Raw genomic sequence first — 26,402 nt, forward strand, 5'->3', positions numbered from 1 at the left:
ATCTCATGAAAGAGGCTGAAGAAATAATATGTGAGCAAATAGTGAGAAGAGAAATGTTACTCCCAGCTTGGAAGAAGCTGCAGAATGACAGCTCCAATCACATAGCTGCACAGAAGATAACTAAACATGGACTGGGAAAGAGAGGAAAATGGATATGATTTAATTATCTCAACAGAGCTGGTTTTAGCCACATCTGAAGACAAATAGAAGAAAGGTCATCTGAAAGAATGTGAAGCTGCTAAAACCCAAAGGAAAATGGTAAACAACATTTTAAAAAATGAGAAATGGGAATAAGGAGACGAAGAACTCCCAGTCCTTGTCTTTATTAAATGGGATTTTATTAAGTTTAATTCTGTAAAACATTCAAACATAACAAACAATCCACAGAAAGCATAAAAACAAGGATCAGGGTGCTGCAGAAGTTCGTAGAGCGAGTCATCAGGCTTGGCCCCTAAAATCAACCAAAAGTTGCAGGCAGGAGGAGAAAACCTTGAAACACTACAGCGAAGCCACCCTAAAGACTGCCTTGGATTTTATATCGGTAACTTGGAACGAGGGTCCTTCTTGCAAAGCCAGAGACATGTCAAGGATTGAAAGATTATCAAAATCTACGGATAAATATTTATGTTATCTTCAGTTGTTCTGAAGCCATACAAAGTTTCACAAGGCAAATCACATTTGGATGGGAAAAAATCAGATCAGATTATAATGCAATTGACTTCATAACAGGAAAGTCATCCTGAGGTAGAAAGCAACACAACCAAGCCTAATTGCATTTCAAAATGCAGTTCAGATCCAGAATAAAAGAGTGGGTTTGTCCTCCCAAAGAATAAGGTTAATAGAAGTCATTGTATAATAAGACTCCATTGTTACGGAGAAAGAACTGTGCGTTCCTTGGAACTGCTCTGAATTCTCATTTGCATTTAGTGCCTTCTTATAACACTCATGTGCAGAGGCTCCTGGAGATGGAAACCTGCAAGTCCAAGTCTGCACCAAGTGCCAGGTGGGACAAGACATCAGCAACATGTTTCTGCAGCTTACGCCTTCTTACTTCTGAGGTTTTCTTTTGAAATGGTGTTTATAATTTCACAGTCAAGAACTGAATCTCTTGCTCTGCTACAAATCAAACTGTTTGCATTTTGAGCTCTAGTTAAAACGAATTCAGGTGAATCTTACCAATAAAAGACATCTTACTTTTTTGGGGGGCAAGCAATTGCGATAACATATTGCTGTAGGTGTACTCTCCCTCTGCTTCACGGGATCTCCACTGTGTGCCACATGTTTATTGCAGTGACAGAGGAAATGGTCAATGCACAAGTGACAGGAATAGAGCCAGGACATGCAGAGGGCAAGTGAAAACATTTTTTTAAAAAAGGATTCATTAAGGGAGACCTAGGAGGAAGAAGAGAGTAAGTTGTTCCCTTCTTTACTAGCCATAAAAGAATCACCAATTGCTGTGTCCATAATGCTCACCTTAAGATGTTGTAAAGTACTTTACACTCAGAAAAATTTAGTGGATAATGATACTGGCTACATATCAGTACCCTCAGCATCAACAGGGATTTCTAGAAATCATTATGCGTAGGTTTTTTGTTTTGGGTTGTTTTTTTTCCCCAACAACATGTTTCTGAGGAAACATCTCTTCTAAAATTTTTTGTATCTTCACATTCTTCAAAGAGCTGGGTTTCAATGGTCTTTTCCCAGTCTACTTCCACAGCTAGCTCCGTTCTTTTAGGACTTGCTGTGAAGTATTGGAATTCTTTGCTTTTGATTGGGAGAGGGCTTGAATCACAGTCTCCAACAGAAGATGCCATTCATTGTTGGCCAATAATGGTTTACAGAGATGCAGCTGAGAAATTCTGTCAAACCTGATGTACAAGAGTGGGGATTTCAACAGCAACTACTTCTCAAAAACCAGCATTTTAAAAGCAATGTACAATTAAGGCCATTCTGCCCTACTTTCAGAGTATCACAGATTAAAAGACTTCATCCAGCAATTCCTACAGCAAGCATATAGAATAAATACTTAATGCCAAAGCCAATTTCTTATACCCACTTTCATTTAAACACTTAAGTGATAAATAAATAAATAAATAATCTTCCACAGCCATTGGTAATAGTTCTTAGTAGCTTATTAACATCCCTGTTCAAGTGTTTCACTCCATTCTCAATCTGAATTGATATGTCATCAATTTCTAAAGACTGGATCTTGGGCACAACTTGTTCTCCTAGATCAATCCTGTTGGATTTCTTTTTTTCTGTTGGTATATTCAAAAGGTACCTTTATCAGCTTTGCAATATTTCTATTTGTAAACTAATTAGGCTCAGTTATCACACCTGAAACCAAGTTTAAAATCTCTCACTTCTTTTCAGAATGCTTATGAATTGCTTGATACTTCTGTTTGAAGAGAGTAACCAGATCTAGAAAAAATATTCCAGTAGTCTTCTCTCTTCTGCCCATGGCTAAAACACCTCTTTATTCTAACTGAAGTTCCTGTCATGTTAGATCCAAACACAGTGTTTACCTTCAGCTACACTGCCACACTTGAAGTTTGCACTTGATTTGCTATGGATCGTGTCCCAGCTCCTATCTCAGAATCACTTTTCCAGGAGATACTTCCTCATCATAGGTATATGACCTTTTCCCTTGGCATTTCCTATAACTTTATTAAGAAGCAAATTATTCATAGGTACACTTCATATCAATCTGTAGAAACCTACTGGTATGACTGACCTGTCCTCCAACTTGCATCTTATTTGAAAACTGCATGTGTGTTCATTTGAGGATGTTTTGAGCCATAATAACCTGTTCAGAAGCACTGGGCCAACACCACCATGAGGAAAAATCAGATGCTTTCTGTTTTCTTAAAGAAAAATAAGAATATTTTTATCATTCAATATATGCTGCGCTTACGCACATATGAGTGTAGTTTCTTAACTAGTCTTCAAACAATTAAAATTTATCGATGTATCAAACATAACTAGTATCATTGCTTTCCTGGAGACACTCTTAGCAAGTTAATAAACTTGCCCAGTGAGCAATTTTGAAGACTAAGCTAAGTATCTTGAGTATTTGCACTCCAAGATTTAGGATGTTTGGATAGTATTATTACTTGAAGTTTAAACATTGTTATGAAGTTTTTAAACTCAAGTTTGAAAAGAGGAAACAGCCAAAGAGCAGAAGAAAAACAGTCATCAGTCATTCCAACTGAGATAAACAGAGACTGAATAATGAAGATTTTTTTTTTTTCCTGGCAAGATTCTCTGTTTTTGATTTGCTAGACCAGCTTTTAAGAGTTGGGGGTGGGGGGGGTGGGGGGGGTGGTGGTGGGGGGGTGGTTTGGGTTTTTTTCTTTGTTGTTGTTCGTTGTTTTGGTTTTTTAAAAATATTTGCCTGTCTGGAAAGAGATGCACATGAACCTCAGGGAAAAGAAGATGTGCTCAGGACAGTAGCACAGCATAAAATGTTCAGACACTCGAAAGAGATGACCTCATCCTATTTTTGCCTGAGTCGGCTGGTTGTAAGAAGTGAGCTGGCCATGAATCTGCTCCAGCAACACTTTGGAGAACTCAAGTTTAGCATTAAGAGGGGTAATGCAGTTCCTTTTCCTCCATATGAATACAGTGGATATTTTGGAAGTTTAAAATGCACCAAAATTAAAGGAGACCAGAAGGTTAGTTCTCCCATAGAAATATTAAGGAGGAATTATGATTAACATCATAAAGGAATATATCATCATATGCACTGTAAGCAGTAAGATAAATTATCCAAGATATTTTTTGCAGTAGGGAAAGTTATGAACAATTCAGAGCAAATAAATTCTCTCCTGAATGCCTGTATTCTTCTTAAGACACATTTAACAAGAATATTGCTTTGACTTTCTCTTCTAAGGAGAACAAAGGAAAAATCTGCTTTAAAAATTAAACTAAAATAAAAAAGTGCTAATCTAAAAGTTATTTTCTGGTGAGGGTGTCTCTGCAGATTCATCTTATGTTGTTCATACACTTCGTTCCTGTCCTCCAGCATGCTGAGATGAGTATCCCAAGCCCACAAAGCTCCACACAGCATTCAGCTTTATTGACTATTTCTCTTGACAAGAGTCAATTTTGCCACATTGGTCCAAGCCTTAACTTATCTGTTTTCCTCTTAGTTGTTTCTTAAGTTTCAGCAAACAAGCTGTATCCCTCACCTGCTTCCCGATAAAAACCTTCTCAGGCTAACCAGGACTACCCTTCTAGCAAGCTGGGAGAAGGCCATACGATGTGCTAGCTGAAACAGACTTCTTGGCTGTAGTTATGCACATCCAGAACTATGTCATCTGCTCACACGCATTGATTCCAGCACAAAGTTATTTCTCCACCAAGCTGGGACACAGAATTCTCCTTTTTTAAAGGAAATGAAAACCACAGGGGTTCCAGACCGCAATGGGGCTACATCTTTCTCCATGTTGCAGTGAAGCATGGGGTCACAACACAGAGATAAGCTCTCTCCAATGTTCTGACAGAACACCATAGCAGAACTTATTTCCCCAAAATATTTTAGGTTTGCAAATAATATTTTCTGTTAAAGGAACAAATGAAAAGTTATTTCAGTTCAGAGGTGTTTATTTGGGGATTCTGGGTTGTGAGGATTTTTTAAATCAAGACAACACTGTGTGGCATATAAATGATTTCGTCTTGGTAGCCTTTTACATGCGAAAAAAATTATAGTAATTTAGGGAAAAGATTTGTAAGCTTTGAGCTAAATTTTGTTGCCTAATCCAAAGTCTAATCCAAATCAATTTAATTTAACTCATTCATATTTCTCTAGATTACCGCAGTTCAAATGAAATTCAGTTTGGTTTCAAATGTCTAAGTGATGTTTCCCATGTACACGGATGCTTGTGCAACCAAATCTCTTTTGTCTTGCACTAAGGGTATATGCTCACAGGAAGATAGTAGCTGAGGTGAAGGTAAAAGGGCTGCATATTGTGACTGAAAGATTCTTTGACAAATTCTCAATGCACTTGCATAACTAGCTAATACATTTTGATTCTCCCCCACCCCACCCCTTGAGAGTTTTAAGTACCTCATTCATCACATCCTCATCTCTAATAGTGAAAACTAGCCTTCAGCCATGAGATGCTGCATGTAATGGCAGAGGTTTATGTTGCACATAAGGTTTCTAGGTTACACAAGCTCAGTAATGACAGTGAATCACCTTCTAGATCATAAAGCAGAAAGCATTCTCCTCCAGAGAAAACAGAAAACAATTTATGCATAATGTGTAGCCTTGCTAAAATGTTTTTCCCAATGGGGCAATAAAACAGTTCTGAGAAGTCATAGAAAGAAGGGAAAATGTTGTATTCCCCTTTTGCCTTTGCTTCAGAAATAGCAGCTGTGCTGAAGACATGAAGGGATGAAAAGTGTTCAGAAGTGGAAAAATGAGCAGATTTACGGTGCTATAATTCAAACTGTAATAGAATAAAATCATAGCTACCATGTAGAGACATAAAAATTATGATCGTGAGTGAATTTTAAATATAATTAATTCTACTGAGAAACATAATTAGTTAATTATATAATGGGAGGTTGTTGCTTCCTATATGCTCCTGAGCAGCGCAGGGTGCCAGACACCTTGATGCACCCTTACAAGAATTTCTCTTTTATAAGCAGCTCAGTTCCTTCACAGAGATGCTACCCTCTCACCCTCATCTTGCAAAGGTGTAGGAGTGAGCTGGAATAATTTCCACTTCTCTTCCTCTTACAGAGGAGGCATCATACCTCTGTTTAGAGGTGGCAGAGCTGTACTGAGGCATTTCAGTGCCTGAGGCAGGTTGTTAATTCGCCTTCCTCCCACTGCTCCAGCTCCCAGCCCCTCTGCTCCTCCCCTGCCAGGCAAATCCTGTGGCCATTAATGCCTGTGTTCTAAATCCCCGATACTCCCTCACACATACCAAAGGAGACTTTTGCACTGACCTGAACATAAATCTTCTCCCTGGTAGATATCATTAACTCTAAGTCATCCCGGGAGTTCAAGCTATATTTTCCTAGCTCTAGAAGAACTGTAAGATCCTCAGCATTTACAAAAAATGTTGCTTTGGATCTATGATGCACATTTTCGTGGAAGTTCATGTGGCACTTTACTGTGCTTCAATTTTCTGTTGTTCCATTTTCAGGCTCAAGAGACTAGGACCTAGGTTCTACTTTCCCTTCAGTAAAAGAAACCTCAGTTTGTTAATATTGGGCATTTTAATAGGTCCATTCTTGGCAACTGTGTGAGGTTTTATATTTGCTTTTAAGGGCTTATCAGCAGAATTCTGTGAGCAGCAATATTTCTGTGGTATCCTATGGATCAATAGGTTGTTGGTTGAGTTCAAGTACAGGCAGAAAAATGTAAGTAGAAAGATCTCAAATGTCTTTTTGTTTCTTTGCAGTAGTTCAAAAGCAGAAAGTTCTGCTGATAAGTAAAAGTTCCTCACACACAAGACTTAGGAGTCAAACCACTGTATATCACCACACACTGACCTTAATTTTTAGGGTGACAGTGAAACAAATTATTTCATTTTTGTGGACCTTAATTGGTTCATTTCATGGAAATAAGAAACAAAATATTTTTTTCTTTGCTTTAAAAGAAATGTCAGTTCCTTGAATTAAAAAAAACCTGCAACTACTTAGGACATTAATCATGGTTTGAAAAATTTTAACTGTCCCATCATGGTTTGTTTATGATATACTTCTTCATCATAGCTCATGTTAGTACTTGAAGAGATGTTTTCCTTAGCAGAAAATTATAAGTTCATTTTTTTTCTTTGCCTGTGTATTAAAATGAGACATTTGGGCCAGTTAGAATTTTGCTCATTCTAAATCTTTGTCCTGGCTCTATATTGCTGCTGTAATTCTTCAAATGCTGCAAGAAGGCAACAGAAGTTGTAACTTTCTATGAGGCTGGTAGTCAGGAAAGTATTTTTAAGGTAAGTATCTGTGAAAATAGGTATGATCATCTGTTTGGAAAAGAGAACATAATTTTGCATTGGTTGACTTTCTGGATATCACAGTGGACACAGTCTTACCACCACTCAATAATGGAAGATCTCTTTTTCCATAAGTCATTCATTAATCAACAAACAGGATCAGCTAATTCAGCATAACATAAATATTTCTCATTATCCAGAGGAAGATCAAATAGTCTGAAATTGAAGGACACAGTAGTAAACAATAGGCCATATACAAGTATAAAGTATAAAGTAGAAATGACAGTTGTCAGAACTGCTGAATAGTCTTGTTCTCTGTCAAAATCAATCCATTCTTAGTCCACTGAAAAGAACCAACATGACTGGGAGGAACATCTTCAGTCAGTGTAATCAGACCTTTGAGGAACCATTCAGGGAGGTTTATCTCATAAACTGATTAAGCTTCATCTTAAATTTCATTCTAATTTCAGTTCTGCTGCTCCTGTTACTTCTGAATGATCATCATACAGCTTCATTCTTCAGGTACCTAGATACTTTCTTCTGTTATCCAGCTTAAATGTATTTACGTTCTCTGAAATCCATCCTGAAATTGTTCCAATATTCTCTATCAATTTAATTTCTCTTTTTCTAAATTGTTCCTTCCCAACACCATCACCTGGCCGCTTAAGATCTGCTTTGCTTAGCCAAACATGAAACAAGAGATGTTCTCTGGGGTAGTCTGGAGTCTTGCATCCCAGGTATATATCAAGGGTGAGTTATGACTCATTGCTGGGAAGAGACCACAATCACAGACAGGTTTCCAGAGCCCTGGTCAATGGCATCAAAACTTCCTTCTCTCTGGTGGAAATATGTTGTTCAATACATCACAACGTTGTGTTTGTTGTTTTAAAATTCTTTACTGAAGGCAAGATAGGGGAAATTTATTGCATCTCCTTTATTTAGCAAAACCCAGAAATCTTATCAGGAAAAATGGCTGTGTTACTGAATATTTTTTGCTCTTGGGAAATTCATGTTCCTTTTTCTGCATTTCCCACAGACCATCCCATTGGTAAAGGATTTACTTCTTCAAATTACACAGCAAAATTTTTCATATAACCAACTCGGTCAACTACATTCAAATTCTGTCTCAGTCAACTACATTCAAATTCTGTTTTGTCCTCTCTAAAAGTTGCATATAACATCTCTTTCCCATCTCCCCGCCCCACCCCATTTGACAATAATCCTCACTAATACATTCATGTTTAATGTAATCTGAGTAACAAAATTCTGGAATAATTATCTCACTCTCCCCATACATACACTCTCTCCTTTAGATGCTAAGCATCTTGAGATTAGCTTTCACTTCAGTTCTGGCAATTTTAATTTTCATAACCAATTTAATCAAGACATTGATTGAATGGAATTTGAGTTCTGTCAGTTCATAAGATAATACCTAAACTACTACTTACAATTTCTTCAGGAAGGAAAACAAATGTTTTGCATGTCAGGAAGCAGCAAGAGCAGGGCTGCCGCACAAGGGAGGATGAGCTGGAAGCTGCAGGTGGCCACAGCAGAAGCATGGTGCAAGTCCCTCACATCTGAGCAGTGCAAGATACTGATAACAGGATCCATCAGCAGTCCCAGACAAAAGAAGGTGATGAATCTGATCCAGCATGTAGATAAGGGGTCCAGAGCAGCAAGAGACAGGCTAGAGACAAGACTAGAGGCAAGTCAGCAAGATATGTCCAAAATCCAGACAAGAGACAGGGCTAGAAATGTATACATAAAGTACAGCTCGGGCAAGGCGTAAGTACACAGCCTGAGCTTAAACAGAGCTCCCGGAGAACTGCACAGGGGATGCATGGGGTGAAGGTCCCAAGGTGAGGTCAGTGAGGACAATTAAGGCCTGCTGGTGCACTCAAACGTCATGGTGGTCCTGAAAAGCAGTACCTACCCTAATCCCAGACACTGCATGGCTTTGACAAAAAGATGCCCTGAAAAGGGAACGGATGAACACCACAAACTTGAGAAAGAGCCGGGAAATAGTGTATCTACATGAATAATTCCTTGACTTTGACCCCTTCATAGCCAACATTTCTGCAGGCATCCACCAGACAGAATTCCTTTACTGTTTTTATTAGCCTTAGAGTACTCTAGGACTCTCACTAATTATGATGTCAAGTCTATAGCCTTGGAGAAGAGTTTATTATTTTCATTAGACTATGACTCCCCTGCCCCCCCCCCCCCAAAAAAAAAAAAAAAAAAAAAAGCTGTGGTTTATCAAAGCGGTACTCCATTTTTGCGCCAATTTGACCATTTTGAATTTCCATTACATTCAGATACGACTTGTAAAGAAACTTACTTATCTTAGTATATTAACAGTGTTGGCCTATTACAAATCTGATGCATAGCAATGCATCTAGATAAATTGAAAGTTTTAAAACATCAATATCAATGACAATTTCTATCAGTATCTTAGACTTCTGCCACTTTCTCTTAAAATTGCAAGCACATTAGATGCCATTTCTAAATCCCCAGTAAATGTAGGGGCTGGCTTATGTTCTTATCGTCCTACTACAAGGTCAGTACAAGGTGAAAATATTGTAACAGTGTTTTCTTTGATATTTTCATTGATATGAAAGTTCATTGATAATGCAGCAGAAGACAGACAGAGGCTATAATGACGAGGGTGCATACCTGGGTTTTGAAGGATTCTGAGATTTACAGGTGGAAGAGTATGGCCTAAACCAGCAGGTAGATGTTCAACTCCCAGGCAGGGAACACCAGTGGCAATTCCTTGAGTGTGTTTGGAAGGGTGGGGGGAAGACGACTGGGAAGCAAATGAAGTCCTGTCAGGTAATTACATCTCCAAATAAAATCTTTTTTTCCCATTGTTAGCTTATATGGTAACATTGATGTTTTTTGGTTGGTGCCTCCAAATCTCTATATGGCCTTTTCTCTGTTTCATAATCCCTCTTTCCCATTTTCTGTTGACTGTGCTGACACAAGTCATTGACAGGGGTTCACAGAATCACAGAACGGTCAGGGCTGGAAAGAACGTCTGGAGATCATCTAGTCCAACCCCCTGCTAAAGCAGGGTCACCTGGAGCAGGTTGCACAGGATTGCATCTAGGTGGGTTTTGCATGTTTCCAAAGCAGGAGACCCCACAGCCTCTCTGGGCAGCCTGTGCCAGGGCTCTGTCACCTTCAAAGTAAAGTTTTCCTTCATATACAGATGGAACTGCCTGTGTTGCAGTTTGTGCCCATTGCCCCTTGTCCTGTCGCTGGGCACCACTGAAAAGAGCCTGGCCCCGTCCTCCTGACACTCGCCCTTAAGACAATTGTAGGTGTTGATAAGATCCCCTCTCAGTCTTCTCCAGGCTGAACAGCCCCAGCTCTCCCAGCCTTCCCTCATCAGGGAGATGCTCCGGTCCCCTCATCATCTCTGTAGCCTCCGCTGGCCCCTCCCCAGTAGCTCCCAGTCTCTGTGGAACTGGGGAGCCCAGCACTGGACCCAGCACTCCAGGTGCGGCCCCACCAGGGCAGAGCAGAGGGGGAGGACCCCCTCCCTCGACCTGCTGGCCACCACGCTCCTCCTGGTGCCCCCCAGGGTCCCACTGGCCCCTTGGCCACAGGGCACACCGCTGGCCCACGGGCACCTTGCTGCCCACCAGCACTCCCGGGCCCTTCCCCGCAGAGCTGCCCCCCAGCAGGTCACCCCCAGCCCCTGCTGGTGCCTGGGTTTATTCCTCCCTAGGTGTTACTATAACTTCAATCACTAAAGTATGATACATGAGGAAGTACTAAACATGGTGACACAAACCTAAAGCATGAACACAGTCACAGTGCTTTACAATTAAGACAAGGTTGATGAGAGAACAATTTTCTCTTAGCTCACAAACTGCACAAAGTCTACATTTTGTAGCTGGCTACAGCTTCTGTCAAGAGAAAGCAGATGGGAATGTCATGATATTTTCATAGTGAGTCCTAAAACACTTTAAGAGTAATAAAACCAAAAAACCCCTAATGATATACAGACTGCTAATACTTCCCCTGCTGTGAGACACAGCTTTAATTAAATATATTCACAGTTAACTAACTGCAGATTGGAGGCAGTACTGGGACTGAAAGGTCGCCAGTGAAAGATAAACAATGACAGCCAACAGTCATATTAAAAAAGAAAACAAAACAACAAACCTGCTTCTTGGGCTGTGCCTGGGAAAAGAGACAATTTCTCATGGGTAATCTGCAAAGTACTCCACATTTCTGAAACGTAAAGCATAAAATACCACTCAAAAATAAATAAACACCCCATCAGCACCCAAGGATGCCAAATTTCAGATGATGGAGGCTTCAGCTGCAGGGTAGAAAAGGTTTCCAAGGCAGCCTGGCCTTGCTTTGAAACATCACCTCTCTCCCATTCCCTCTCTCTCTTTATTTAGCTTCCTCTTGGGACCTGCCAAGCATTTCCTTCAAAACAGTTTTTGATATGCCAAGGAGTTATTCCCAAAGCGAATAAGACTTCATTGGGGACCAAAAAGGGCATCTGGTTCAAATAAAATCCTGGATCAGAGAGCAGGAATATTTTGCCTTTACTGATATTAGACTTCCGCAGTTTCCAGGGAATAGAGTGGTGCACAGAATGCCAATTCAATTAAGCAGCACTGTTGTTTCCTCTAATTCCAGCAGGGATGTTCACTGTTGCAAGGCAGAGACTCTTGGGAGCTACTAGTTCCTTCCTATGTGTCCTTGGGCAAGATTCTTCATATTCCTCTACCTCAGTTAACTGGCAAGAGGGTTGAAGTCTCAATTAACATGAAAGAAATGTGAAGGTGACTGTGGAAAAAGTCCAGTTTTGTCATTATTACATTTGCATTTGGTCTAGCTGATGCATCTCTGCTCCTATTGATCACCTTCCAAAACTTTCAGTTCTAAAGAAAACACAGTGGTTGTTTGAATATGCAAATTTATAAAGTAAAAATTATGCTACAGCTAATCTCGTCAAATCTAGGGGATTGCTGAAAAGCAGCCAGGACTCCTGTCTCCTCTGTGTTCAGGTGCTGCTTTGTACTTACGCTTTCCTGAGTTCACCATGAGCTGGTAGTGCTCACTAAAGGCAGCAAAAAAGACACCCATCCACATGAAATGTTGGAGTTACAGAACAGACCTGGCTTAGTCGATGAGGCAAACTCTTGAGACAGCACATAGGGAACAGCAGGAGCACATTTTCAGGGAGCTGGTGAGGGGTGCAACAAGCAATGGCACCTCCAGCCCAGTAGCAGTGAGCTCCCCTTGTCCCATCTCAGCCTTATCCATGAAACATCCCCTCTGTCCAAGAAGACATCCCCACAAATGATTAATTTTTCAGATAAGGAGGATGAGGCCAGTAAATGTGACTCTTTTTCAGAAACAAGGGGGAACCTTCAGAAGTTATGAGGCCTTAAAAGTCAAGAACACTTTTAAAAACAAGTCCATGTATGTTTGCTTGGCACCCTGTGGTCCTGGAAGCCATTTCTCATGCTTTCCTCTGCTTACTTCTCTCAGACCTCTTTCCAGAGAGACAAGCAGCTGAGAAGTGAGACTGGAGGACTTGCACAGGAAAGTATAAGACTAAGTTTAAAGTCCCGAATAACTATTTAGACCATTCCATCATGATCATACTACAGCATCAAGAAAGCTTGCACATTAACTAGAGCAGATGAAGGGTGAAGAAGGGAGGAATTCATGTTTCAGAAGGAAAAGAGTTCACAATTTGCTCAATTTTCAACTCCCCATGTTTTCCCAGTGTAAAATGTTAAGGAAAAAAAATATGAAGTGGAGGAGAAAAGTTTGCTTTCTTTCAAAATACAGTTTCAGCAGGGTAGTTTTCTTCCCTGATCATTCTGCCATTTTTTCAATACTGATCAATCCTTTCCAACAAAGTGGAGAGGGCAAAGTGAAGGGAAGAGAAAAATTTCCAGTTCATTAAAAAAAAAAAAAATATTCTCTTCCATCTCCTGATCATTCAGTCTTTGTTTGGCTTAGTAGAAAGAGAACATGATTTCAAAAGTTGGAATTTTTTTGTATTTAATGAAAGTTATTACATTAAAAACTGGGTGTTGTTAATATTGCAAAGTCACTTACTAGACGGGACTAGAAGGAAAAATCGCTTCAGCAGTTCTTCTGGTCCAAGACATATTCATGCTCTGTTATCATATTTGTAAAGTAAAAATTTCCCAGCAAAGGAGGAAAAATTCTACCTCATCCAAGCCTCCTCTGATCTTGTTCCATGAAATTCAAACTCCTACAAATACTGACAAATCAGATGAATAAACCTACAGTGGACAGGCATACTAAGATATGAATCCCTTTCTTCAGCTCTAAATTAAGAGTTATGATTGGTTATCCTGTGGTATTTAAAAATTAGGAATTGTTCCTTCTCAGGATCTGCCTTGCTTTTAGAAGCCTGATGAGAACCGAACTCTATTTCCTTGAAATTCTTTATTTTCTTTCTACTTGTTCCCACGTTTTTTTGGAGTCCTCTGAAGCTGGAACCTGTTATATTTGTTATATAATAATGGAATGTTCTTCTGATGTTACCACCCATAATCCTTACTTTTAAGGTTCAGCCACTAAGCACCATAAAGAAAAAAAACCAAAGTTCTCACTCCAGACACATTGAGTTGATAAGTCGAAAGGGCCTGTCAGGCAACATTGCATAGACAATTCTATGCTTCACCTTAAAACTGCAGATCTAGGAGGTATTACCAAAATGTCAATTAACATGCATTCACACTAACTGAGGGAACAGAAGGCATGTGCCCTTCAGAGATCTGGCCCGTCATCTTCAAACCTGTGTTTGAAATTAGGTTTAATTAACCCCAGAGTATAAATCAAAACATTTAGCATCCCACTAAACCCATCATAAATCCCTTGGAAGGGAGGAGCTAACAAACATATCCCAAAATTATGTACTTTTATCTTTTAGCAGGGAGAGAGAAAGAAGACATTTCCTGACCCTTGTTAATAATAGTGTAACTTCAGCTTCAGCAACAAATATGGGATGTTATCCAATTACGCGTGCAATGGCTCAGGTCCTTCAGCGAACGTAAGGATGCATCCTCTCTGTTTCTGGTGCAGCAGGTATGTTTTCTTTCCATGCTGCGCATCCACCTCAACCCAGATGGTGCTCCACCACTTGTCAGTTGCTATACAGCCCTTGCTCTGAACTGGGAAAAACCAGAAGCAGCCTAATCAGTGTAGTCCTTACTCAGGAAAAGTACCGCAAGACTGCTGTTCGCATAGGAATCAGCAGAGGTCTTTTCTCATAGGAAAATGCAGCAGGCTGTTGATCTGTCTTTGCAGCAGATTCTCAGCAGGAATATATCAACTCGGCAAATGGCAATCTGCCACTATGCCTTTTCCTACCGTTGTCATACTCTTTGCTGAGCACTAATTGCACAGGTTTCTGGAATCTGAAACTCTTCTGAGACAGAATTCATTTGGGACAGAATGGAAGAGAGAACTCTTACCCTTAATAAATAAACCAAGCAGCTATAATGACTGGGACCTTGACCTCCAGTTCATTTGTGCATAAACTATAGAAATTGTAGGCATATGTGTATTTTTGGGTTTCCCCCCTTTTTTCCCTTTTGTAAATTATACAATCTGTAAACTTCCAGTGGCAAATCAAAGTTACCCCCCGGCCCTCAAACCCACAAAACCAACACTGAGCCTACTAGTATGCACTTTGTAATACAGGATGAGTATATTTTTTTTAAAGTTATGGGACACATTTCTAACTTTTAATCCCATTGCCAGACTCGCTAGGCTACAATGGTTGTGAGATCAACAAGGTTACAGTCTCAACCATGAAGCAGGACAAAGACTGAGGCTGTTTGCTTGTACAGCAATGAGTTCCATGCTGCTCTGGTAAATTATTCTCAGCTAATTAGGCGAAAGCAGGAACGCCATCATTGACCAGGTCACTGCTTCCAGCTTCATTGCCTCTTCCACCCCTTAGGTGGCCCGATGACTAATTAGCCTCATGCATTAAGAGTCCAATTCACCTTAATTTATTTAGAGTGACAGAGATAAACCATTAGGACCCCCATCCCCTGTGTGGCAGGGCCCAAAGGACAATGGAAGGCTGTAATTTCATTAGCTGTCCCAAGCTTTGCCTTAGTGTTTAGCTCTGAGGTCCCCAACATGAGAAGGACATGGACCTGTTGAAGCGAGTCCAGAGGAGGCCACGAAGATGATCAGAGGCTGGAGCCCCTCCCCTATAGAGTCAGGCTGGGAGAGTTGGGGTTGTTCAGCCTGGAGCAGAGAAGGCTCCGGGGAGACCTTAGAGCAGCTGCCAGTGCCTAAAGGGGCCGACAAGGACGCTGGAGAGGGGCTTTCTACAAGGGCAGGCAGTGACAGGACAAGGGGGAACAGTTTTAAACTGAAAGAGGGGAGATTTAGATTAGCTATTAGGAAGAAATTCTTCACTGTGCGGGTGGTGAGACACTGGCCCAGGCTGCCCAGAGCAGCTGTGGATGCCCCATCCCTGGCAGGGCTCAAGGCCAGGCTGGACGGGGCTGGGAGCAGCCTGGGCTGGTGGAAGGTCCCTGCCCATGGCAGGGGGGTGGGACTGGATGATCTTAAAGGTCTCTCCTGGCACAGACCATTCTATGGTTCTCTTCTATGAGACTGACTCACTCCCTTTGGGACCTATGTGATTTTCAGTAGGTCCATGGACAGCCAAGGGAACCCACACACAGAAATACCTTAAGACACCTGAATTTCATTAATACATTTGCTATGACTAAAATAATTCACAAGGTTGCAGAACTAAATCCATCTAGTTAATGCACGGGTTTATATAAAATGTGGGAATCTTAAGAGCATTTTAACACATTCTTAGATTGAGATTTTATTTTTAAGGTGACTGGAATGCTGTGACTGCAATCAGAATTGTTTTTTCCTTTTTAAACAGGCACATTTTGGAAAAAAATAGTTGACATTAATTTAGTCATAGTTTCAGTTACTATGACCCAGAATGACTCATGTTTACAAGCATCTGTGTGATTCTCCAGGCCACTGATTAGCTTTCATGCAGTTTTTGAAGGGTGCCGCAATTTGCAGATTTTACACCAGTATGAAATAAGTAACCGAACCACTCCTAACTACAGGCACTAACACTTTAAAGTGAGGCCATGCCATTAACATTACAGTAATACTTTATTGGATTCACAATATGATGAAGCACAGGTCAGGGGTTTACAGCCTTTGCCCACCCAGGATGGGTCAAAACTTCCCTTTTACTTAAAAAACCCTATTATTTATTCATATGAATGTACTGAGCATTCATGTGTTGTAACAAAGTTAAAATCAGGGTAAATTTAGCAGATGTTCAGATAAACATTTGTAGCTCTTGTTAAAATAATAAAAACAAAATTTGTTTTCTTGGAAGGTCAGCCTAAATGTCATCTTCTGTCTGCCTTATTCTCAAAGATAGGATTTCTTTAGAGAAACAATTCATGTGAAACTATTTAGTATCAGGAATTCCCAGTCCCAAAGCTACCAAGAGTGTCTCCTGGCTGAATATCATACCTGGCTCTCTTACAGATTTTCTGATTTGGCTCATGCTTTAAAAGGAGCTCTGCAACTTTTACCTTTATATTTAATATTAAAAACAAAAGCATCAATACTTTTTTTAAAATGAGAAGGATAGGTGCTACTTCAAAAAAAAGTATATATGCGCTTACATTGTGCTGTTCTTAAACCTACTGTATGTAGTGAAAAAAATACAATACAATGTGTGAAAAGAACAGCTTGGATAAGGCTATGTATACAAAAGTGATTTTATTCCTGCAGCGTAACAGTTTTATTGCATGTTAGTCATAAAACTAAGGCACCTTAATTCTCAGCTGCAGACATCTAACACTGGTTATCAAGTCCATCATCACCCTTCTTCAGCAGGCAGGTAGAAACCACAACAGAACCAATGATTTTTAATTCTGTGGCCAGACTTTCAAGATTCTGGGCACAAGTTTCAAGGCAAGGATTCCTGTGGTCTCGGCCTCACATCTACATTGCACTCCGCCACTGCGCGTACACAAAACGAGCTAGCTTGCCTGCGGGAGGCTGCCCAGCCATAGTAAGTCAGAGCTTGATACAGGCTAATTTCTCCTGCTGAGAATCTGAACACAGCCTTAGAAACAAAAGAAGCTGTGTTCGTTCAGATGTCTTATCTAAATTACATTGGATGTTTTGAGGATCCAGACACCCAGAGTAAGTCTAGACAAGTGAATCTTTTACACAGGATAGTCACAACTCCCTGGATGCCAGCAAGTCTTTTTTTGCTTTCATTCTTTATGTCATTGTTTTAATTCTCTCAGCCAGACTATGATGTTAATGGTTGTTTGATTTATAGCGTTTATAAATTTTTTTCATATAAAATATTTTAAAATATATCATATTATACCGATGAGACAGTGTAAGAGGGCGATATTTTTGTATTTTTGTTATTTAGGTTGTCAGTTTAACAGAGAAGTATAGTACCAAGCCCATAGGGATCCTAATCTAATCAGAGGTTTGTAAGCATTATCACTATATGAATAATAAAATAATGTCTGAATGTCTGAAAAGTTGAAATTGCTGACTATTAGTTATTTTGCATACAGAGCAAAAGTCTTAGAAGGCCAAACTGATCAGATCCAGTTATTTTAGTGTCATTAGTAAATGGAAGAAAGCATCCGTGGATCCATTATCAATCCTGGCACAGTTCAGTACTGCAGCATTCCTATAATTCCTAAATATAGGAATTATATACCTATAATATCCCATTTCTGTAATAGCATATAAATCAAAAGGAAACAGAAAACCTGTAGAAATATTTTCAAGAGGGCTTACCAAACAGAAATGCAGTTTCAAAGCCACCTTTTGTCCCCAGTACAGAGTATATGCTTGGGGAACACATTCAGAATTTATTTTGATCAGTCTTTTGAATTACATGCTGCCAGCAACAGCTAACACCATGATGGCAGCAAAACTGTCAGTGCAAAGCATTCCGGGATTATGACTTAAATACTTCAGTTTCAACACAGAAAAGGACTTCAATAACTGTTCATATTCAATAGTAATGCATAAATATGGACCTTTAGCGCAAAGGTCTTATAAGCATTAGAAAGACACAACATAAAATACCATCTCTGTCAGTTGAGATAACACTTAATGAAATAAGCAAAAAAAACCCAGAAATAAGGATATTTACTAATATAAAATAACTGAACCAAAGAGAAGTTATTTACTGATTTTATTACTTAGCTCATTGCAAACTACTAATTGCCTTCTCAAGTGCTATATATCAAGCATACAGATTAAAGTCAGGAGCTGGACTTTAAGGCTAGATAGTGGTGTGCTCCCTTGTTTTGTGCCTTCTGTGTTTAAAAGGCAAGATTTCATTTGGCACTAGCATCAGATAACCAAAAATCAGTCACCTGGATTGGAATGCAAGCAGCATTAGCACTAGCATTTAGTTTGCAGAAAAAGGAACAGATGTCAATGTGAAAAGTGGTAAGTACAAATCTGACTTTACAGTGATGTAGCAAACTTACTGCATGCCCTTCACAATTCTGACTATGGAAAAGAGCCAACACGGAGCATCCTCAGAGTACAATTTAGCAGTGGCTTTTATACAGCTGTCCATTTCTGGCATGGTAGCTTGAGGTAGCATATCCAGCTAGCTAGCTTCAGTTCAGTTCCATGGGCTCTAGATGATAAATTGTCATCCACTGGTATTATTCCAAGTCAGTGGGAACAACTTTGGCCAGAACTTCTGCTCCCCTCTGCCCACAAATGCATCCTAAATCATTATCAGATTATCTATCCTTAATGTGCAATCTGTTGACCTGAGCAGGCAGCATGTAATTTGTCTGCATAATATTCTGAGGCCATCTGTGTGACTGATAACATGAGCTCTTCACATTTTCCAGTCTTTTCCTGTCCTGTTCCATTAAAAATATATAGTGATTACAGAGAAAGAGTTTAGGACAAGTAGACCCTCTTGCTGCTTTTGTGAGATACAGTTAATTTAGATAAACCTTCTAAACATTAGTTTATCTGTCAAGTATGTAAACAATTTTTTACCTGGGATGGTATATACGGAAGTTTGTAAATGGGGTAAAAATATTTATATTACAGGTGGTGGTGATTATCCAGTGGCCAGGCAGTCACTTATCCCTTAAAAGTTCTTATTTCAGTGACATTTTATAATTAATAACTTCCTAAGCATATCAGAAAGAATAAATCCAACATACAATCATACAAGCAATTTGTGCCTCCTTGGAGACATGAGATTGACACAGAATCTTGAACTCAAGAAAAAGACTGCACAAAACCAATAATGATTAATGGTCTATTTGTCTTTTTCTTTTCTTTCATTGATCAAAGTCAGTCCTTCCTGCAACTCAGAACACAGTGGATTTTGACAGATTCACAGCAGAACATTTGATCCATGAGATTTTCATAAACTTTGCTTGACATGACCTGAGGAAACAATCTTTTTTAACTGTATTAGCACTAATCAAATGTGGAAATAAAAGGATAGATGTTGATACAGTTTGACTTTAAATAAGCTTGATCCAAAACCAAATATCTGAGATCTAAAATAGAACAGGAACTTAGTACTACAGCTGAATTCATGAAAATACTTAGCCTGTTAAGATCTATGCTCTCCCCCAAATATTTACAGAATTCTAATTCCACATTAGATCACTCCCTGTGGGGCCAGAATCACCAAACACAGATGTTAATTCTAGCACCAACTTGAAACACCGGTTCCTTAATTCTAGCTGTAATTTTTACTTTTTTTTTTTTTTTTTTTCATAGGATATTCTTGGTTCAATCTCTAGGATTTCAGTGCATATCATGGAAGTCATGCATTCGGTGTCAGGGAAAATGAAGTTTAGGCAAAATAGAATAGCTCCGTAGTAGTTGTTTTAATTAAGTCAGAGAAAACAAGTCTTAAAAGGGGCCCAGTGTTAAAAAGCTAACATCCCAAAGCATGTCTGCTTATCCATTTTTGTTTTGACAGTGATTTATGGCTGTGATTCTTGCATAGCGAAGTAACAGCAATACTGCCCTAGGCCATATGTCATGAGACTTAAAAAAAACAAGGCTGTCCATGAGTCGTATTCCACCATGTTACACCACAGATGTGAATTCTCAAGCAAAATAAAATACATATTAAGACATACATGCTTGGCTACTTCACCTTCTCACCTCCTCTCAGCCTGCTATTTGTTTCCACTCTGACATTCCTTTTACTGCCTTACAATGTGGAAGATGCTCAGCATCCAAAATAGACAAGGATCAATCCCAGCATAAATGGTATTTCTTTCATCCCCGATGCCTCTTCCTTGAAATATAACTCCTCGCACACTTGCAAATGAGAAATTAACTTGCCATACCATGGGAAAAAGGGCAATGCCCAGCTTGCATCAGAGGCGGCCAGCCTCTCAGTCTAGAAGGACATGGAGTGGAGCTGAGAATTTAAATGGGTTGTGGAGTGCTGAGAGACCTCAAACAGAGTAGGCTTCCCATTGTGGTAGGTGCTATTTGCACCGCAAACATCTGTCTCTTTGCTGGAAAGAAGCCCCAGTAAAAGCAATCTGTGGCAGACACACTGCCCATGTCTGCTTTTCCTCCTCTGTAACCCTGAGAGGGCAAAATGAGGAAACCACAGGAATTGCCGAGACAGCCGTAAGAATTCTGGTCAACAGTTGTAAATCTGTTTTCTTTATTAGTTGTTCTAAACACAAAGTTTAAATTGGCTACCGTATGGGATGTGCAGAGTACGTCCTTCTTCATAGTGTGTGAATGCAGATTACAAACATAGTTTAGGATTATACATTTTAAAAATTAGTAGGAATGCATTTGATCTCGTACAGTCCTCATCCTAGCGTGAGACACAGAGCCTTTCGCCCAACCATTCCAGTATGCAAGCACAAGCGATACTGGAAATAGAAGAAGTTATAAAATTTATGAAGCGATGTTTACTTCTGATGCATCTCTTGTAATTAACTATTTTGTTTTCTTGGTTAATTAAGCTGCCAAGAAAAGGCAGTAACATCAAAGTCTTTCATCACCTTGTTAAAAGATGACTTAATGACTGAGGAAAGGTACCAGACTGTTCAGCAGACTAACAGCAACAGAGGGTACGTTCCTATTTACATGGATTTCTGTCATATTATCCAAGTTTTCTCGAGAGCCATATTCTGCTCTCCCTATGTGTAAATACAGTTATAAAGACATTTCTACAATGTTTGTCCTGTCCATACACAAGTAGGTTAGAAATCACTAGAATTACTAGGAAGTTTTCTACCATACATAGAGCAAGCAAAGTTATAAACAAGATGGGATGTGTTAGACATCTTCAGAGGAATTCATAAGCTCTCTTCATAAAACCATTAACTTTCTGTATAAAGCTGATAAAAGTAACAAAACTGTCACTGCCCTCTACGGATCAAGAACTCATCCAGTGACATGAGACAGGTTATCCTGAAAAGATGCAATCAGTGCGTAATACTTGAACTGAATGTGCAAAACCCCATATATTTACCCATTAATATTATTTGGTCCCAATTTCACTTTCTTACAATGTTCACTACTTATGATATATAACAACAACTGGAATATTATACATTCCCTGTCCTTTGCAGAAGGATCACTGGTCACACTGCTATAAGTCAATAGCACTTCTGAAGTGGGTACTGGGAGCAAAACACAGCAGGTGCAAAAGAAAGCAGAGCAAGAGATCTAGGACTGAAGCAAGCTGTCCTTGTCCAGAAAAAGGAAGCAATTATCTTCAGCACTCTGCAAACAGAGCTTGTTACTCAAACTTTGTCAGTGTTGGTAAGGCTTGTTGCCAGTTCCCTAGAGATCAAGATTCATTGCTTAGCAGAGACGTGCCTATTGAAACTGTTTTATTTGCTGAAGTAACACTTTTACAACTGGAAACACTATAAGGAGTTAGGTAGCTAAAATACACTTAATATAATAGAAAACAGATGTTATATGAAGTAGGCATATTACAAGACCCAGCTGTAAGATCAGGGGACACCACCTACATTCAGCATTGCCACATTCATATAGCTTCATATATTATCTTTAAATTGAGCAGTCATCCAGTTATCCCTATTGTGCTTAGCTTTCTGAAAATTATAACATGGTAGATAATATTAACTATAACAATAATAATTCCACTTGGAACTATTTGTGTTTCTGTAACATGGGGCTGAAATAACAACACTGAAGGGAAGCAGCAAGAGACACTGTTCTGTGGTTTTAGTCTTATTGCTGGACTCCCAAGTTCAGTTTATGCATTCCAGGTGCCCAAGCTCCACAATCTCAGCTACTTTCAGAACACAGTTGTTAGTTCTTCCTCTGGTCTGTTGCCCTAAAATATGATTATGTATACACTCTAAGGAGAAGTTCCCTTTTTCTTAGGTAAATGGCCAAATTCTGCCCTCAGTTACCACAGCATAAATCAGTTAAGTACGTGTAGTCTGATAAAGCCTAAATGAAAACAATTGTTTCTGTCTGGTGTCACTGGGCTTAATTAAGATTTAGGTAGTGCATAGACTTCGTTATTGCTTTCAGCTAAGAAATACATTTCCAAATGTTATCAGTATGAAACATGATTCAGACAGGTACTTTGATTTCATTATTCTAAACAAACACCATGTAGGAAGGATGTTTATGTTCTTCTAAAAGACTTATAGAAGAGCTTTAATATATACGGTAGCCTAATTTTGAGACAGCAGCTAAACATTGTTTACTAGAGCAATAAGCCATCTAGTTCTGGTGCACTGTTGATTTTGCAGTACATGCACACATCATCTTGGCACTTAATGGGTTTCAGACGGCTACGGCGAGGAATGGTCCCAGCACTGTGAATCCATGGGCACAGGTTTATTTCAGTTCAGGTAATAACTTTCTTCTCTCAGACTAGGGAAGTAACCAAACTTCTGCCTTCAGAGGAAGAGACTTTCAGCTTTGGAAAGCAAGAACACACCGATGGAGATAAAAACCCAACTTCCTCTGGTAGAAATTTTAAAAGAGAAGTTTTCAGGCAGCCTTTTTTCAGCAAAACAAGTATGCTTTGGAAAGCGGGGAATCCTTCTGGTAAGCCCTTTCATTTCATCTCACTGTGCTGAACCATAACCTCCCTCATTGTTCTGGGGATAGGAGGTGTCTTTCGGAGTGATATGCCGTTCACAGCCCAGGGCAGGTTTTTTTCCCCTCAAGCACATGATCCAAGTGGTGAGTTGCATTTAAACAGATTCCAGCCCTCTGACAATTCATTGAAAGATACATGGGAGTTTAGAATGCAAGCCAAACTTTTTCTTAATTTAGACTACAGCAACACTGAAGAGCTGCAACATGGAATCATATTCTGTTCATTACTCAAATCACATGTATAAAGGTATCATCATTCACATTGCAATATTTGATGGAGCATGTCATCTATAGGTGTCTTCAGAAACCAGGAAGTTGGAGCCAAGCTATAGTCTCCATTTCTTTTAATCAACGTTCATTGCAAACCTGTAATCCCTCAGAGACTACAGTTTAGCAATCTTAGAAGGACAAGAATGTTCACCCTTGCTACTAGTGTTTCCCTTTTACTTAACTTTGCTTCCACTGAGGCTCTATCCTAAGTCCAGTCACCCCTGGGGTCTGTTCTCTGAAGAAAGGTGACAGCTCTTCATACAAAACCTCAACAGCAGAAGCACATCTAGCAACTGGACGTGTGGCTGCTAGAGGAGGAAACTGGAAACTGCCACGTTTGCCCTTTGTCATACCCAGGTAGTTTCTTGCATCATTTCTACAAGAATATCCCCCAGCCAAGAAGAATAAAAGTCTACATATCCCAAACAGTAAAATCAGCCCCTAAAAGAGGAACTCTGATTTTCAGGACAGCATGTTATAACCAGAACTTCAGAGCTAAAACTAGCATTCAGTCTGTTGTATCCAGAAATTCAGTAGTTGCTCAGTTTTTCTTGTTAATTCAAATATATTAATAAGTAATTATTTAAATCAAAAAGCCATCCCCAGGATGCATCTCAGACTGGGGAACTACTGAGATAAATGAGGTTAAGAAAACTAGTTATCTCTCTTTTTACCATATATTAAAATAGTCTTGCTTTGCACCAGGGACTAATTCCACAGTAGTTAAATTATGACCATGTCAAAAAAATGGTTTCAAACTCTGCCGAGAAATTTCAGAAATGAGTGACATCCAAGTCTCTTTCTATTGCATTTAGCAAGACATCAGTTTTAAACTTGTTTTGCTATATAAAACATTTTCCTTGTTTAAGAGTTAATATTATTTTGATTTTACCTTTAGACAACGACTCAGCTAGTAGAAGACTGCCAAACTCAAACATTAAAAATATGTCTGGAGTCAGCTCCAAAGAATGCAATTTAAAAAGAGTAATTAAAAAAAGCAGATTTTAACATTTAAATCTCTAAGCAACTTAGAACATTTTTTTTTGAGATTTATTCTATAAACATGAGGTACAGTCTCTTCTATTTAAGGGAAAAATACATTAGAATTGGGACTTCTACACTGAACAAAGTTATATCTGTTTAATCAAATTCAAGAGCTGACAAAAGGTTGGTTTCAAATTCCATGTAGACAGTCCATGGCTAACCATTTCTACCATCACAGATCATTTAAGTCTTAATATACTTATCCTCACATAGTTATTCCTTTGAGGCAGGGTAGTAATTACATCTGAGTTTCCCAATGTCTCACAACAAGTCTAGGAACAGAACTCTGGCATTGTTTGCTCTGTGATAATAATTTCTTCATGAGGACACTTTTTTACATTATACAGTTATTTTGTTTTCAGCCTCAGAGCACCAATTGAGCCAGACCTTGTTTACAGTTTATTCATCAGAACAGCTGAAACCAAGGCACAGGAATAACTGCTCAGACAAAACCAAATTACATCAGTCAGAACTAGATCCCACGGACCTTGCAATTTCACAACATCTTCCATGCATACATTTTGTCTTCAAATCAAGTATCCTTATTGCCATGAGAGGTAACAAATAATCCAAAACAAGATGTGCCCTACTAACATGCCTGTTCATGAATAATATTCTGAATACACTAGATAATTTCCAGATTAAGAGCCTGTTAATATTGCTGTGCATAGAAATAACTGTGTGAAAACTGAGGGTACTTAAGGAGACAACTGGCTTTCTAAGAGACATTGGCTCTAGTCCTACGCCCTGTAAAGTGCAGCAAGACACACTGTCTGCTTTGTATTTCAATTGCATCTTCCAGAACAACAGGGATTGTGAAACTTGGCTGGCATTGAGAAGTTCTTTGGAAGCTGAAATTAAAAAGTGCCATGCAACTAAGGGCAATTTCAGTTATGAAGTGTTTCCATGAAATTAATGTACTCACCTGGGAGATGGGAAATACATACTTTAAACCAGGCAGTGCACTTGTATGGACCTGGATTTCCCCACATCTCAGACAACTGGCCTAATCTCCAGATGAGCAGCTTTATCCATAGGATTATTATTTAAATTAAATTCTGGAAATGAGAAAAGACAGCTTTATTGAAGCAGTTATTTCAGTAAAGATACTGTTTTCAGACAATATTTCCGGCTCTCTGTCTTTTTACTCTTTCGTTATCTTTTCTCTTGAAAAATGAGCAAAACCACCCCAACAAACCTTACCCCAGTCTTTAGCAACAGCAAGAAGACTAACTTCTAATGATGACAAAGGGAAATGGCTATTCTGAGAAGGCCACTCAGGCAGATACCAAAGTTAAAAAATACTAACAATAACATCAGTCACAGACACCTGAAAGGCTTTAATTCCATCCTCATGCAGTTTAACAACTCTTTTTCTGAGGATACTTAAAGAAGACATTTTAGAGTAATGCTTCAAAAACAAAAGCCACAAAACTAAAGTTTCATTATGAAGTTGCTTTCCAAAAGCAAGCTATCGAATTTATCAGTAAGAGAACTCCCAAATCACACTTACACACCTTGAAAGCCTTTCACATCCACTTCAGTAACTCAAACACACACAGGGCTCAAAGCAGAGATGACCCCAAACTGCTGCCCAGATTTCAAAGCACTCACGTGTTCAAAACAGATGTGCAGGGAACGTGTCCCCAACTTCTGCTGAACACATTAGTCCATGCATTGGCTGTGTGCTTTCACCTCAGAAACATCTAGGCAATGCAGGGGAACTATTGATTCACATCAGCCCCTGCTGATACACTAGTAATAGGTGTTTTCTTCAGCCCTGAGAGACTGTAGTATCACAAATCAGCTGTTAGCATTACTCCTCAAAGAAGAGGCTGAACACTGAAGAAAGAGTGTGCTTGCATTAAGATTTTTTAGGTTTGTGAAACACTCGTTTTAAACTTAAGCACCCATCCTCTGACTTTAAATCACCAAGCACGCCATCAGCCA

The 26,402-nt window shown here is 39.3% G+C and overlaps 1 protein-coding gene across 1 annotated transcript in view; it reads right to left on the reverse strand.

Moving 5' to 3' along the window:
- NOX4 (NADPH oxidase 4) overlaps positions 1 to 26,402 on the reverse strand; it is a 185,842-nt gene that overhangs the window by 131,963 nt on the left and 27,477 nt on the right. The window contains exons 2-3 of the mRNA XM_080375146.1: positions 25,378 to 25,510; positions 11,130 to 11,198 (exon numbers count right to left, since the gene is read on the reverse strand). The gene's annotated coding sequence lies outside the window, so the exon portion shown is untranslated. The remainder of the gene's footprint in view (positions 1 to 11,129; positions 11,199 to 25,377; positions 25,511 to 26,402) is intronic.

The sequence above is a fragment of the Falco punctatus genome, assembly GCF_963210335.1.
Source record: "Falco punctatus genome assembly, chromosome: 2".
Lineage (NCBI taxonomy): Eukaryota > Metazoa > Chordata > Aves > Falconiformes > Falconidae > Falco > Falco punctatus.